Source organism: Ceratotherium simum, chromosome 6 (assembly GCF_057802395.1).
Source record: "Ceratotherium simum simum isolate JZ-2026a chromosome 6, ASM5780239v1, whole genome shotgun sequence".
In the NCBI taxonomy this organism is placed as follows: Eukaryota; Metazoa; Chordata; class Mammalia; order Perissodactyla; family Rhinocerotidae; genus Ceratotherium; species Ceratotherium simum.
The window spans coordinates 82,140,694-82,152,422 of record NC_141905.1 but is presented as its reverse complement, the minus strand read 5'-3'; the positions used below and the strand labels follow the sequence as shown (position 1 = coordinate 82,152,422).

Below are 11,729 nucleotides of genomic sequence, written 5' to 3'. Positions count from 1 at the left end.
GTTTTAATGTCATCAAAACAACTTCTACGGAGGCAACTTTTGTCTAGTTACCCTCCATCCAAGAGCAGATAGTCCCTGGAAATGGACACCAATGTTTCGTGATGCTGTTGTCACAGAACTCATCTTTTCAGAACCACCATATGTGTTGTCCCTGAACCACTTTGGGAAGCAGTGTGAATGGAGCAGATGAGTTTTTGAGAGCCAGGGAGGGAGATGGGCCTGGAGAAGAGGCAGGACGGCACCTGCAGGGCCTGGGACTCTGCCTGACTCACTTTGTAGGTGCAATGAGGCATCACAGGTGTTTAATTATGAGGCTGACCCAATCAGATTCGTGTGGTGGAAGGATCCTGGCTGTGTGTGTAGAAAGAACCAGTTAGTGGAGGTCAAGGAGAGGAGACAGGGAGAGTAGCTAGAGGCACTGCAGGTCCCAAGGGAGAGATGAGACGGGTCCAAACTAGCAGTTCTCAAACTTCCATGGGGAGCTTGTTAAATATACAGATTCCCAGGCACCATACCAACAGATTCAGATTCTTGGGCCCTACCCCAGACCTACTGAAATGGAATCTCGTACTGAGGCCCGGGAATCTGCATTTTTAAAACCTCCCAGGCTTCTAAGATGACCCAAGATTGGGAAGAGGATGCTGGCTAATTGGACCTGGCAGCAAAGTGGGGCAGGGAAGGGGTGCAAATCACGCACAGCCACTCGGAGCCTCTGCATGTAGGTTTGTCATTCCCATTATCCTCCCAAGCACCGCTTTGTAACATTTAACTGCATTAAACGCTCAACCAGGAAAACGAAATTTATTTAGAAGGCTCAGGTATTTCACATCCAGTGTGGGTGATGCCGCTGTAAATTTACCAAGTCAACAGCTCATCTTTGCTGTTGGGTGGGTTGTAGATCTTATGGCATAAGCAAGCGAGAACACTGCCCGGCCATAAACTTTATCTTATTGGTGCAATGTCTATTATGCAGCTAAAAACTTCCAGTTAATAGGCGCTGCTCTTCAACAATTGGTAGTAACAGAGTCTTAGCCGGTGATAACAACGACATTATGTCTCTTTTATCACCCGTAGGTTCCTTGTATCGCCAATTACTGGCCAGATGTTCACTCCTGGCCTCAGACACTGCAGGATGAAGAGGTGTGCCATTCTGACGGTGCTGTCATTACTAAAATCACTTGGGGTCCTCATGTGATTTTCCTCCAGAGGTTTCTGCCTGTGCTTTTAGGATCCCCAGTCTTCATTAGTGGGGAGGACATCTCATTTTAGGAAATAGTGAAAATCACAGGAAGTTAAGTCTGGTGGACAAGTCACTAATCAAGCCAGGAGATTCCAACTGGACCATTCACTGGACATGTGCTGGGCGTGTCCTCTGTGCCAGGCTCTGAGCCAGGGCTGGGAATGCAGAGATACACGGCCCCGTTCCTGCCCTCCAAGGGCTCTGGTCCCTCAGACTTCTCAGGAGGGGACTCCGGGATAGAGTTCTAAAACTTCAAGCCAGGGAGGCATCTGTGGAGCAAGTGACTCGCCCTCTGGGGGATCCCAGCAGAGTAGACAGCTCTCATGTGAACATTCAAGTTTGGATCTTTGTTTAAAACTGGCCCCACTCCTTTCTTCACTGAAGTTGAGATGCAGAGCTGAAGTCTTCAGCTTTAAGGAATTTGTTATTATCCGAAATCCGGTTGAGGTTTTTGATCGGGTGTAGGAAATAGTCACAAGAACCTAAATTTCACTTCGATTTGTGATGGATTAGCATACCAAAATTGGCTTAAAGTGCACTTAATGGATGCATTACTGTAGAAGAGATCTGTCTAACCAGAGTATTTCTAAATTTATGAAATTGAAATGCATTCAGGTTACCGAGCAGTCTAAATTTGTCAAAGTCACAGGGCTTGAGGCAGGTTGTTGCCAGAGACAGAGGTGGCAGACATCTGAAGCCAGCTCCACCAAAATGAATTTGAGACCCTGCTCACTGATTCCCCAAGGGCCCCCTTGCACCCAGGGGCAGCCCTTTCCAGCATGGGGAACTCCGACTCCAGCTCTCCATCCCTCATGCTGTCCCCTTGAGAACAAAAATTGAAACCTCATTCCAATCTCTGCTAAAGTGTTAACTAAATTAAGGAGTTAGCTGATAACTAAGGTCTTTGGCATCCAAAATGGTTTTTCCTTCGGGGTATTGCGTTCTGATAGGAGGCTCTTGGAAGACCCCTAATGCTCCGATCTCAATGCTCCTATGGTGGAATGACCAAGGGCAGGGTTGTTGCTATTGAGCTGGGGCCTATAATGAGTAGTGCCCAAGGCCTGGCCTTGTCTCTTTTTCTCCTAAGTTGTCTGTTGTACCCACTTTCAAATTATCAGGCCAGTTCCTAGACCTGCGCTTCCCATCCCCTAACCTCTAAAATTGATTTCCTCCAGCAATTCCTCTTGAATTCACAGCTCTACAGAATGCCAGAGCTGCAGCTTTCGAGGTCCTTTCCCCCTCCAGTTGGGGAAACTGAGGGCCAGAGAGGGGCTCAAGGCCTCAGAGACAGCTGGCAGCAGAAGCAGATACTGGGTCTTCTGAGCCTCAATATTTCCTGAGCACCTACTGTGTGCACCCCTTTACTCCATTCTAACTGCACTTACCTAATGGGTGTGCCCACCATTAACTTGAATTCATTGGCACCGGCACACACTCATGCTATAGGAGTGGCCTTTGGTCTTTTCCTGTGTTGTTTGGTTTCTGAGCCTCAGTCTCCTTGCCTGAAAAATGGGGACAAAGAATATTGGCTTACAAGGCTGTTGTGAGGGTCAAATGATGTAGCACCAGAATGTGCTTAGCAGAGTGCTTGTCACATGGTGGGGCTCTGTAGGTCCCCATCCTTAGGAGGTACAGAGATTTAATCATCTTAGTGGCTCCAACATTCACTCCGGTGTGTGGCACAGAGCAGGTGTTCAGAGAATGTCTGCTGAATGAGTGAGTGAGTGAATGAACGTGATTTAGGGATCATGGCAGGTCCCTGGTCTTCCAGTTCTCTGATGTCCTTGCACTGTCTCTGTAGAATCTTTATTCAAGTAATACTTGTTCACTAATTCAATGAATCAGTTAACAAAGTCATTATGTGACTGTTATGTGCAAAACTACTTTCAGTAATGTTGATTACTAATAACACATAATATTTCTGAGCTCTTACTATGTCCCAAGAATTGTGCTTAGTATTTTTCAAACATTTTGTCATTAGTCTTCACACCAGCCCACTGAGGGAATGTATCAGTCAGTAACGCTGTGTGACAAAACTCCCACATTCAGTGGCTTACAACAAGCATTTTTCTCCCCTTGCTCAGGTGTCTGTAGTTCAGCTGAGGCAGCTCTGAGTTAGGCTGTAAGTGGGGTGACTTGGCTCCAGTCTGCAAGTCAAGCTCAGGTCTGCTCCATGTGTGTTCATTCTGGAGCCTCGCTGAAGGAGGCAGCAGCTGCTTGGGATGCGTTCTTCTCATGGTGGACCCCCAGGGCACAAGAGAGCAGACCTGGCCCTGTAATACATTTCAAATCTCTGTCACATTCCCTGAAATCTCATTGTCGAAAGCAAGTCATATGGCCAAGCTCAAAGTCAAGGAATGGGGAAGTATATTTCATGCACTATGAGGAGGTGACAAGAGTGTAGAAGTGTCATATACCCATGGGATCAATGATTCAATCTACCACAGTAGGTGCTATCATAAGCCCCAAACTGAGGCACAGACAGGAGAAGTGACTTGCCCAAGGTCACTCAGCTGGTAGGTGTCAGAAGTAGGATCTGAACCCAGGCAATTTAACTCCAGAATTATGGAGGCCTAAGAGTGCACACATGGGGAGCGGATATTTGTTTTCTTACATTATCTGCATTTTTTTCACCCATTAGTGGCCAATGTCATGTTGGCACCATGTCTCTCCCAGCTAACATCCATCTGTCCATCCCTCCGCTCTTGCACACACGTCTGCCTTGGGTGTTGTCTCCACTCTCCAGAATAACAGGCTGAAGCACAATTCTTGGGTAATTTTTTGAAATGAATGTTGAGAGGAAACATCGCCCTCCAGTTCATCTCAGGCACCTGTATAAATATCTTTGGAAAGTCCCTGGTGGAATTCTTATCAAAGCAGCACCATGATCTGACTTAAAAACAATTGCTCCACGTCAACCGTGATTTCTGACACCTGAATTTGAAAGTGATCTGGGTGGGCCCAGTGCCATCTCCATGGTGAGTCATGTGTTTACGTGGAGGGAGGAGAGGAGAGACCGAGGTATGTGTGGCCGTAGAATAATGTTCCGCACACCCTTACAGGAGGGGATTTCCTACTCTGTGTTTCCATAGAACCTTCCCTATGTTTGTTTAAACCCGCTGCACACACTGGTCTGACAGCTGCCTGGCCCAGGGCCTTCCTTGTGGCCGCATGTACAACGAACCCTCTTTAACAGCACCCTGCACTGTGTCCCCTGATGCAATTACTTGAATATATAAACCTCACTGAAAGGCAGGCTTTTCTTGGGAGCTAATAAATAAGCCCCAAAGCCACAGCATGTGTAAGACCTTGAAAAATGGCATCATCATCTATTGGGAATTGTGAACCCTGCAAAAAGCAGCTCATTGTATTTTCAGAAAAAGGTTTTTGTTTCAAAAAAAAAAAATAATGAACAAAAATCACCAAGTGGAGTTTACATGGAAAAAGCAATCTAGTCTGAGATTCTAAGGCTGGTCTCTTTGCTGCATTAATCTTTCTTCATAGATTTTATGTAAGAGGCATTATTTGCAGGAAAATAAGATACAGTTTTGAAGAATTCCCCTCTCATCCCAGCTTCGCATATGCAGTTATAATCCTCTGATTGTGACCTCTGCACTAGTTTCCATGGATGCTGAGCAGAAGTTGACCACCTCGCTGGTTGTAGTTTCTGGGGGGGTGAGATGAAACCTCAGGCCATAAAGATCAGGGTTTTCAGAAAAAGAGGAAAGGGGGAAAGGCACTGTCAGGAAGTGAGCATTGTCCTTTAGGAAGCACTTTCGGCTCCACGTCTGGTTGCTTTGAGGACGAGGATGCTGGACTGTGGCCACGGGGACATGGGCAGGCGAGAGGTTGTGTGACTGAAGACAAGGAATTTTATCTGTTCTTTGGACCTGTTACCTGAGAGGCTGGGCTTGGTGCTCCAAGCGCCCCTTGAGTCGAGCTTCCAGAATTCAGTGTCTTTTCTTTAACTGATGGCATCTTCAGTCCACAGTCGGGGGAGTCGACCCCTGGTGCCGCTTCCTTGACCTCTGGCAGCCTGGAGGTTTCCTGGAGCAGCCGCCTCCGGGCCACTGCGGCAGGGCTCCGGGTCCCGCGGAGCCTTCCCTCTCCATAGAAGCAAAAAGGCTGGCCCAAGAGCCCGGGAAGGCCTTCGCGGGATGCAAAAATACAACAGAGGGCGCAGAACGCACCAGCGCCGTGGCCTTGACTATCAATGTACAGGCTGGCTCCAGACCGCCGAGTTCCTTAAAAATGTCTCTGGCGGGGTGTCACTGGCAGACTTTGGGGTTTCGGTTTGTTTTCTATTTAGAATCACCGTATCACTCACACAAACCGTGTTTACTTGGAAGGGCAGGGGGCGGGGTCCAAACCCACCGCTCGGCGCACACGCCTTGATCTCACATTCCAGACTTGAACTGATGTGTCAGCGTGACATGGGGCGGGGGGAGGGTTCTCTTCGGATGTTTCATTCGCCATCTGCACGTCACTCCCAAACTTTTCCTCCCTGTGCTCGGGGAGTCAGGTTGACGCGCCCTGGATGCGGGGCCCGAGGCGCGGGGCTGGGCGCGCTCCCGCGGAGCCGGAGCCGCAGAGGCTCCCGGACTGGACTCCGGCTTCTCAGGTACAAGTTGGGTGCCAGGCGCGAGTGGGGGCGGCGAGGAGCGGCGGGTGGGGGTCTGGCTCCGGGCTCCGGCGTCGCTCCGCGTTCCGGCCGAGCAGCGCCGGCGGCGGTCGGGGCTGGGCGTAGGGAGTCCGTGCCGGCGGAGGCTGCGCGCAGCCTCACTCCCCGCGGCGCTCCCGGCGCGGCTGCGGCGGCCCACGCAGACAATGAACTTGCGAGCGCGCCGAGCCGAGGCAGGTTAGGGCCCTGAGCCCCTCGGCCCAGTCTCCCCAAGGCTACCGCGGCCCCCAGCGGGGAGGCCGTCTCCTCGCCGCCGGTCCTGGCCGCGCTCCGGGCTCCCCGCGCGCCGGGGACCCCGCGAGAAGGGCTGCCTGGCGGCGGCGCCCGGACTCACACGCCCCTTCCCTGCCTCGAGAGAATGCAGCCGGAGCTCGGGGACAGAGGACCGGGCGACGGAATGGTGGCGCTGCGGACAGCCGGAGGCCGGCGGGGGGCGCACGCCCCGGGGCACGCGCGGGCCGGCTGTCCAGAAGAACAGCCCCAGGGGTCTGAATCCGGGCGCCCCTGCGCCGCCCCGCTCTGGAAGCATCAGGCGGAGGACGGACGGACCGACAGACCAGTGCTTTCACCGTGTGAGCGCGCCTCGGGGGACGGGGGCGGGGGGAGAAAATCCCCCAGCTATGCGCTCTGCTCCCCCCGCACTTGGGGGAAGTTTTCAGGCGCGGCCCGGGGCAGGTAGGTGAGCACCCACTATTCTCGCCCTGACTCTGGCTCGGAGCTGCCTCCCGACCCCCGGCTCCAGTCCCGCGGCCGCTCTGGGCAGAGGAGGCGGGGTGGCAGGGGTTCCCAGGCGCCAACGCCTGTGGGACCGGGTTCCGGGATGGGGGACCGCGGGGGCGGGCCTGGGAGGAGACGGGGGCGCGGCCGGGCCGGAGCGGCCTGAACTTTTGCTCCCCGCCTCCTCCTCCATCCTCCCCGCCTTCCGCCCCCTGCCCCCTCCCAGCGCCCGGGCACGGCTCCGGAGGCGGCTTGACTCGAGAGCTGCCGGCGCGTCCCGGCGGCGGCATCCCTGGCCGGCCTGAGCGTGGCAGGTCTGAGCGGCGCGGGGGCGGGAAGCAGGGGCTGCGGGGCGGCGAAGCTGTGGGGAGCCGGGGTGGCAGCGTCCCCTGCGCGGGGGCGACGCTGGGGATCCCGATGGAGGGCGAGTCTGTTGGGGGTGTGCGTGCGGGTGGAGAGGATGCGGTGGCTGTGGGCGGATTGGAGGCGGGTCGTGGCGCAATTGGCCCCCTTGGAGCCCCCTGGGATCGCGGGATGGAGGCGCCCGTGCGAAAGGAACCTCGCCTTTGGAGGAATGAATGAAGAGCTGTGGAAGCGCCTTCCGACTCCTCCGGCGAAGAGATTGGCCGGCGTGCGCGCGTGTGTGTTTAGGATTCGGAGCCTCCTGGGTCCTGGGCGCGGCTGCTTGACCGCCCCGTCGCGGTCCTGGTGCCCACGTTGTCCACCCGCCCTGCGCCCCGGGTATGCCCGCGCGGCTGGAGCGGCCGGTGTAGACACTGAAGAGAGGGGCTCGGTTGCCGGCTGCTGGTGGCTGGACGTCCGCGCCTCGCGCGGTGAGTTTCGAGAAGGAGGCGGCAAGGCTGGGGCTGAGACCCGCTCCCCGGGCCTCCATTTTCCCCTCTCCTGGGGCCGGGCCCTTCGCCGTGTTCACTTGGGGTGAGTTACTGCACGGATTTTCAGGTTGAAGTTCTATCTCCAGAAAGCCGCGGGACGCCCAGCGAAGGGATGTGGCGCGCGGGTCAGTGAGGCTGAGCAGAGGGTTTCGCTCCGGTTCCGGGCTCCCTCGCAGTGCCGCCAGCCGCTCCTTGTCAGCTGCGGTTCCTGTGAGGGCAGCCAGCCGGCATTGGAGCGAAGACACAGCCTGAGGGCATCTGTACCCCCTGAGGGGCCCAGGGGGAAACTGAGGCCCGCAGATTTGCCCAGAGTTCCTCTAGGACCCTCTCACACCGTTCTCCATCCCCGGCTTTCCTACCTTCCCTTCCTCCTCCAGCCCCCAACGTTGCAAAATCAGGAACCCTCCCTTTGAGAACATGGCACTTATTAATTTTACAAACTGTATGTTGAATCAGGATGTCTTAATTGGTACATAAATCTTTACAGATCGCATAAGATTTTGTTTAAAATAGCATGGGTATAAAAATGCGTCTTAGGTAGTTTTTATCAAATAAGTTTGTCTCTCCAATACTCCTGAAAGGTTGGCAAGAAAAGGTTCTTCTTGCCTCCTCCTGGATGGGGAAACTGAGCCAGCAAGGTGAGGCGGCCTCCGTCGGCTCCCTCTCAGTGCATAGTTGAGCCTGAAGTGAAGCTGCAGGCCTGGCCTTCCCTCCAAGGTTTGGCTCCCCAGGAGAACCGTCTCCAGGGCCCTCAGAAGAAGAGTCAAGGATGTCCGTGTGTCTTTTCTCCCCTGGACATTGCATGACTGCAGTGAGCTGGCTGGCGGGTGAAGTGGGCAGGGTTAATTCATCCAGGATATTGTGTGGGGGCTGGGAGGCAGGTCTGCCCACAGTGGGTCCCCCCTGTGCTTTGTTTTTCTTTGATGGTTAGAGCCTGTGATGCCTGAACCACTGTCTGGCTGGGCATCCAGCATGGTCACTGGCTGCTGTGAGGGCTGATGTTTCCCCAACTTTCTCAGCCTCTGTTGCTGCTGTTCCTGGCCAGGAGAAGCAAGGCATTTGGTTTTCCACATGCCTGAAAGAGAGAAGATTAATCCCTACATCTGGAAGAGGTAGTGTTTGCGGGAAAGGTTGGAAGAGATTGGGAAGTGGACTCTGCTTATTTGGTGTCTGGAGAAGAGCAGAAAAGTAACTCCAAGTTAACCAGCTGGGCTGCAAGAGCCCCAGGGCCTTTGAACCTGCACTAGTGAAAGCTTTAGATTAGTGCTGGGTTGTGATTGGATTGTGGTTGTCCAAGGCCATCTAGTACAGGGGGATGGGAAGAGGAGAGAGACTCTGGGGCTGCCCTGAACAGGTGAGGGCGTGCCCTACCTATAGGGGGCAGCTTTGACTCAGCTGCAGCCAGTTGGGGGAAAAACAGACTTGACAGGTCTTGTTAATTTTTAAGAGAATTCTCAAGTCTGGATATTTAAGTGTGGACTCAAATTTTAGAAGGAGAGTAGAGGTTTAGAGTTGAGTGTGCTGCTAGGAGTTCTGAAGCTTGACATCTGGCCCTGTGTTTGTATACTGGGAAGGTTGTCTCACTACCAAAGATGTGACACATGACAGGACATGGGGATCACACCCCCGATGGCCAAGGGACGAGGAATTGACAGGTGCCCATAGTGCCTGCAGCCGTGTGCCAGTCTCCTTCAGATGCTTGTGTGTCATGCGTTCATTCAGTAGCGCTTTGATAAATTCCCATGACGTGGAAAGTGACGCTCTGTATGAAACTTTTCATATAATTTCATTTACCAAGTAGATTTCACAGTTGAGCATCTGAGGGTGTTGCAATGATAACACAGACATAGTCCCAGCCCTCCTGGGAGTGGACAGAGAAAAACGCCTGCCCCAGACGGACAAATGAAGGTAAGCTGCGTTAAGAGCTGGGAAGGACTAAGACAGGGACAAGAGCTGGAGGCGCGCGGTCGTGGGCAAGGAGTCTCCTTTTGCAGATATGGAAACTGACACTCGGGGCAGTGGGGTGACTTGCCCAAGGTCACACAGCCCGTAAGTGGAAAGTCAGCCCAGGTTTCTGATCGCCAGCTCCTGGGCCTGCTCTCTCATCCTGCCATGTTGGGCTGGAGCCTCTTGGAAACTGCCAGATGCATGGACACTCGCTGTGGTTGGCAGCTTTCGCTTTTGCATCCACGTGTCCAGACCCCGTCCCCTTCCCCATGCCTCGGCAGGCCCAGGATTGCAGAGATGCCATTTGGAACCCATTTATCTGAGAGAGGAGTTTCCTTCAATTCTAAAAGCAGGAACTATTTTTAAAAGTCGTAGCTGGCACGGGGGTGTCATTTATGGAGCAATCAGTCAGCATCTCCTCAGCCGCATGTGATTGAGAAGTGGCGCGCTCAGTGCCTGGTGAGAGCAGTGCAGCCTGCCTTCCCCTCTGGTCTGTACGTTGGGATGCTCAGGAGCGACGTTCACTGCCTTCTGCAGGGGACTTGGTTCTCTCCTGTGAATGAAGAGGTGTGTGCTCACTTAGCTGAGCAGGTGCTGGAGACAGGCTGCTTTGACTTGCACAATATATTTCTTCATTGTTCTCGAGTGCTGGGGTCTGCCTTCCTTCCTGAGATGCCCCTCCTTTAGAATAAAGCACGGGGACAAGAGGACGTATGTGTTTTCACAGCATGAAATGGAGCAGAAAGGTGGCAGTTATCTAGTTAGTGTATTCGGTCTAGATATCCAGGAAGAAAAGGAAAGGTTTTGTGTTGACTTGGGCCAATATAGAATTCTTTTTTTAAGTACCAGGGTTGGGGAGGAAGACATTTGGTCATAACAGCTGTCATTTGCTGGGTCCCTACTGGTTCCCAGCCAGCCCAGTGCCAGGCAGGTCAGACAGGTGTCTCCCTTTGTCTCAATTAGAGGGCAAGGAGGCTGACTGAGTTCACACAGACCAAACTTTTAGCCATCTGGATGTACAGGAGGGATCAAGGATGACAGAGGAGGAAGGAGGGAAATGGGGGGGAGGGGGGTGGAGAATAGCGATCTTGGCTCCAGAAGGGGAAGGCGGGCGTGAATCAGCAAGTGGTAAGTTGTGGGGAGGTGGCAGTGGAAAGCAGGTTCTCAGTCTGCTGATTTCGAAAGCGGTGTGGAGGAAACTTGGGCAGCATCTCTTTCATCATCAGCAGCTATATGCAGCATTTATGCGTTCCCCCAGGTGCAGGCGGGCCAGGTGCGTGGGGGCGGGGTGGAGGGCAGCACTCAGGGCCCAGGGCAACGCTCAGATTAGTGGGCGAGGCAAAACTTGCACGAGTCAGTTACATAGAGTCAGTTACATAACGGTGCTGAGGGTGCAGCAGCAGCAGCTGGGTTAGCGGCTCTGAGATTGGAGCAGTCTGGGCCGACTACACTCCTGGCCTGGGAGCTGGTGTCCTGTACGCGAGCTGACACCTGCCAGGTGCTTGGAGACCGCCTGGCCCACAGTGAGTACCCAGTAAACATCGGCTCTTGTGGTCTTTAGCCCTAGAGCTCGTAACCAGGCTCGGGGGATGTCTCTGAACTCCCCGAAGTTGCGTGTACAGTTTTTTATGTAGGTGTGTATATTTCTTGGGGGGCATAACTTCTCGTGTATTGTATGTCAAAGGGCTTCTCTGACACCCATAAGGCCAGGAGCCCCAGGACACCTTGGATTCTAGTCAGATTTCCTTAGGCTGGTTGCTTCACCTCTCTGGGCTGTTTCTTCATCTGTGCAGAGGGGCCGCCCTCTGAGACCCTCTCAGCTGACATGGGGGACAGGCTGTGCAACAGTTTGGCTGTGCTCCTGCTTGACATGATTAAGCAGAGGGCAGACCAGGCAGCTCTCGTTGGAAATGTGCTAGGGTAGCTTGCTTTGGAATGTTACATCTTGAGCACCACTCTAAGCCTAAAAGAGTTCTGAGCAGGCGTGCGGGGGTCTCCTTGCTGGGGCAGGCTCTCCCTGACACCTGTTTTAATTTCTAGAACTCATCCTGGTCCAGGCCTTTTGGGTCTCTGAAGAAAACAAGGCTGGCAGATCCTCAAAAGCAGAGGGTGTTATTATAATGGAAACGTGGACACTTTCCAGAATTGTGTTTGTGATGAAAATATTCAAACAGGCAGCCTCGTCACTCAGGTGCCTGGAAAGTACCCCAACGTGGGCAAATAATTAGATACAGGCCGGGCACAATTATTT

The 11,729-nt window shown here is 53.5% G+C and overlaps 1 protein-coding gene across 9 annotated transcripts in view; it reads left to right on the top strand.

Annotated features, from left to right (window-relative positions):
- The first annotated feature begins 5,753 nt into the window (after positions 1-5,753).
- CHST15 (carbohydrate sulfotransferase 15) overlaps positions 5,754-11,729 on the top strand; it is an 80,061-nt gene continuing 74,085 nt past the window's right edge. For 2 of the 9 annotated variants that reach the window (XM_087432781.1, XM_087432776.1), the window contains exons 1-2: positions 6,968-7,471; positions 7,599-9,439. The gene's annotated coding sequence lies outside the window, so the exon portion shown is untranslated. The other 7 variants (XM_087432784.1, XM_004438888.3, XM_087432786.1 and 4 more) reach the window with 7 other exon arrangements.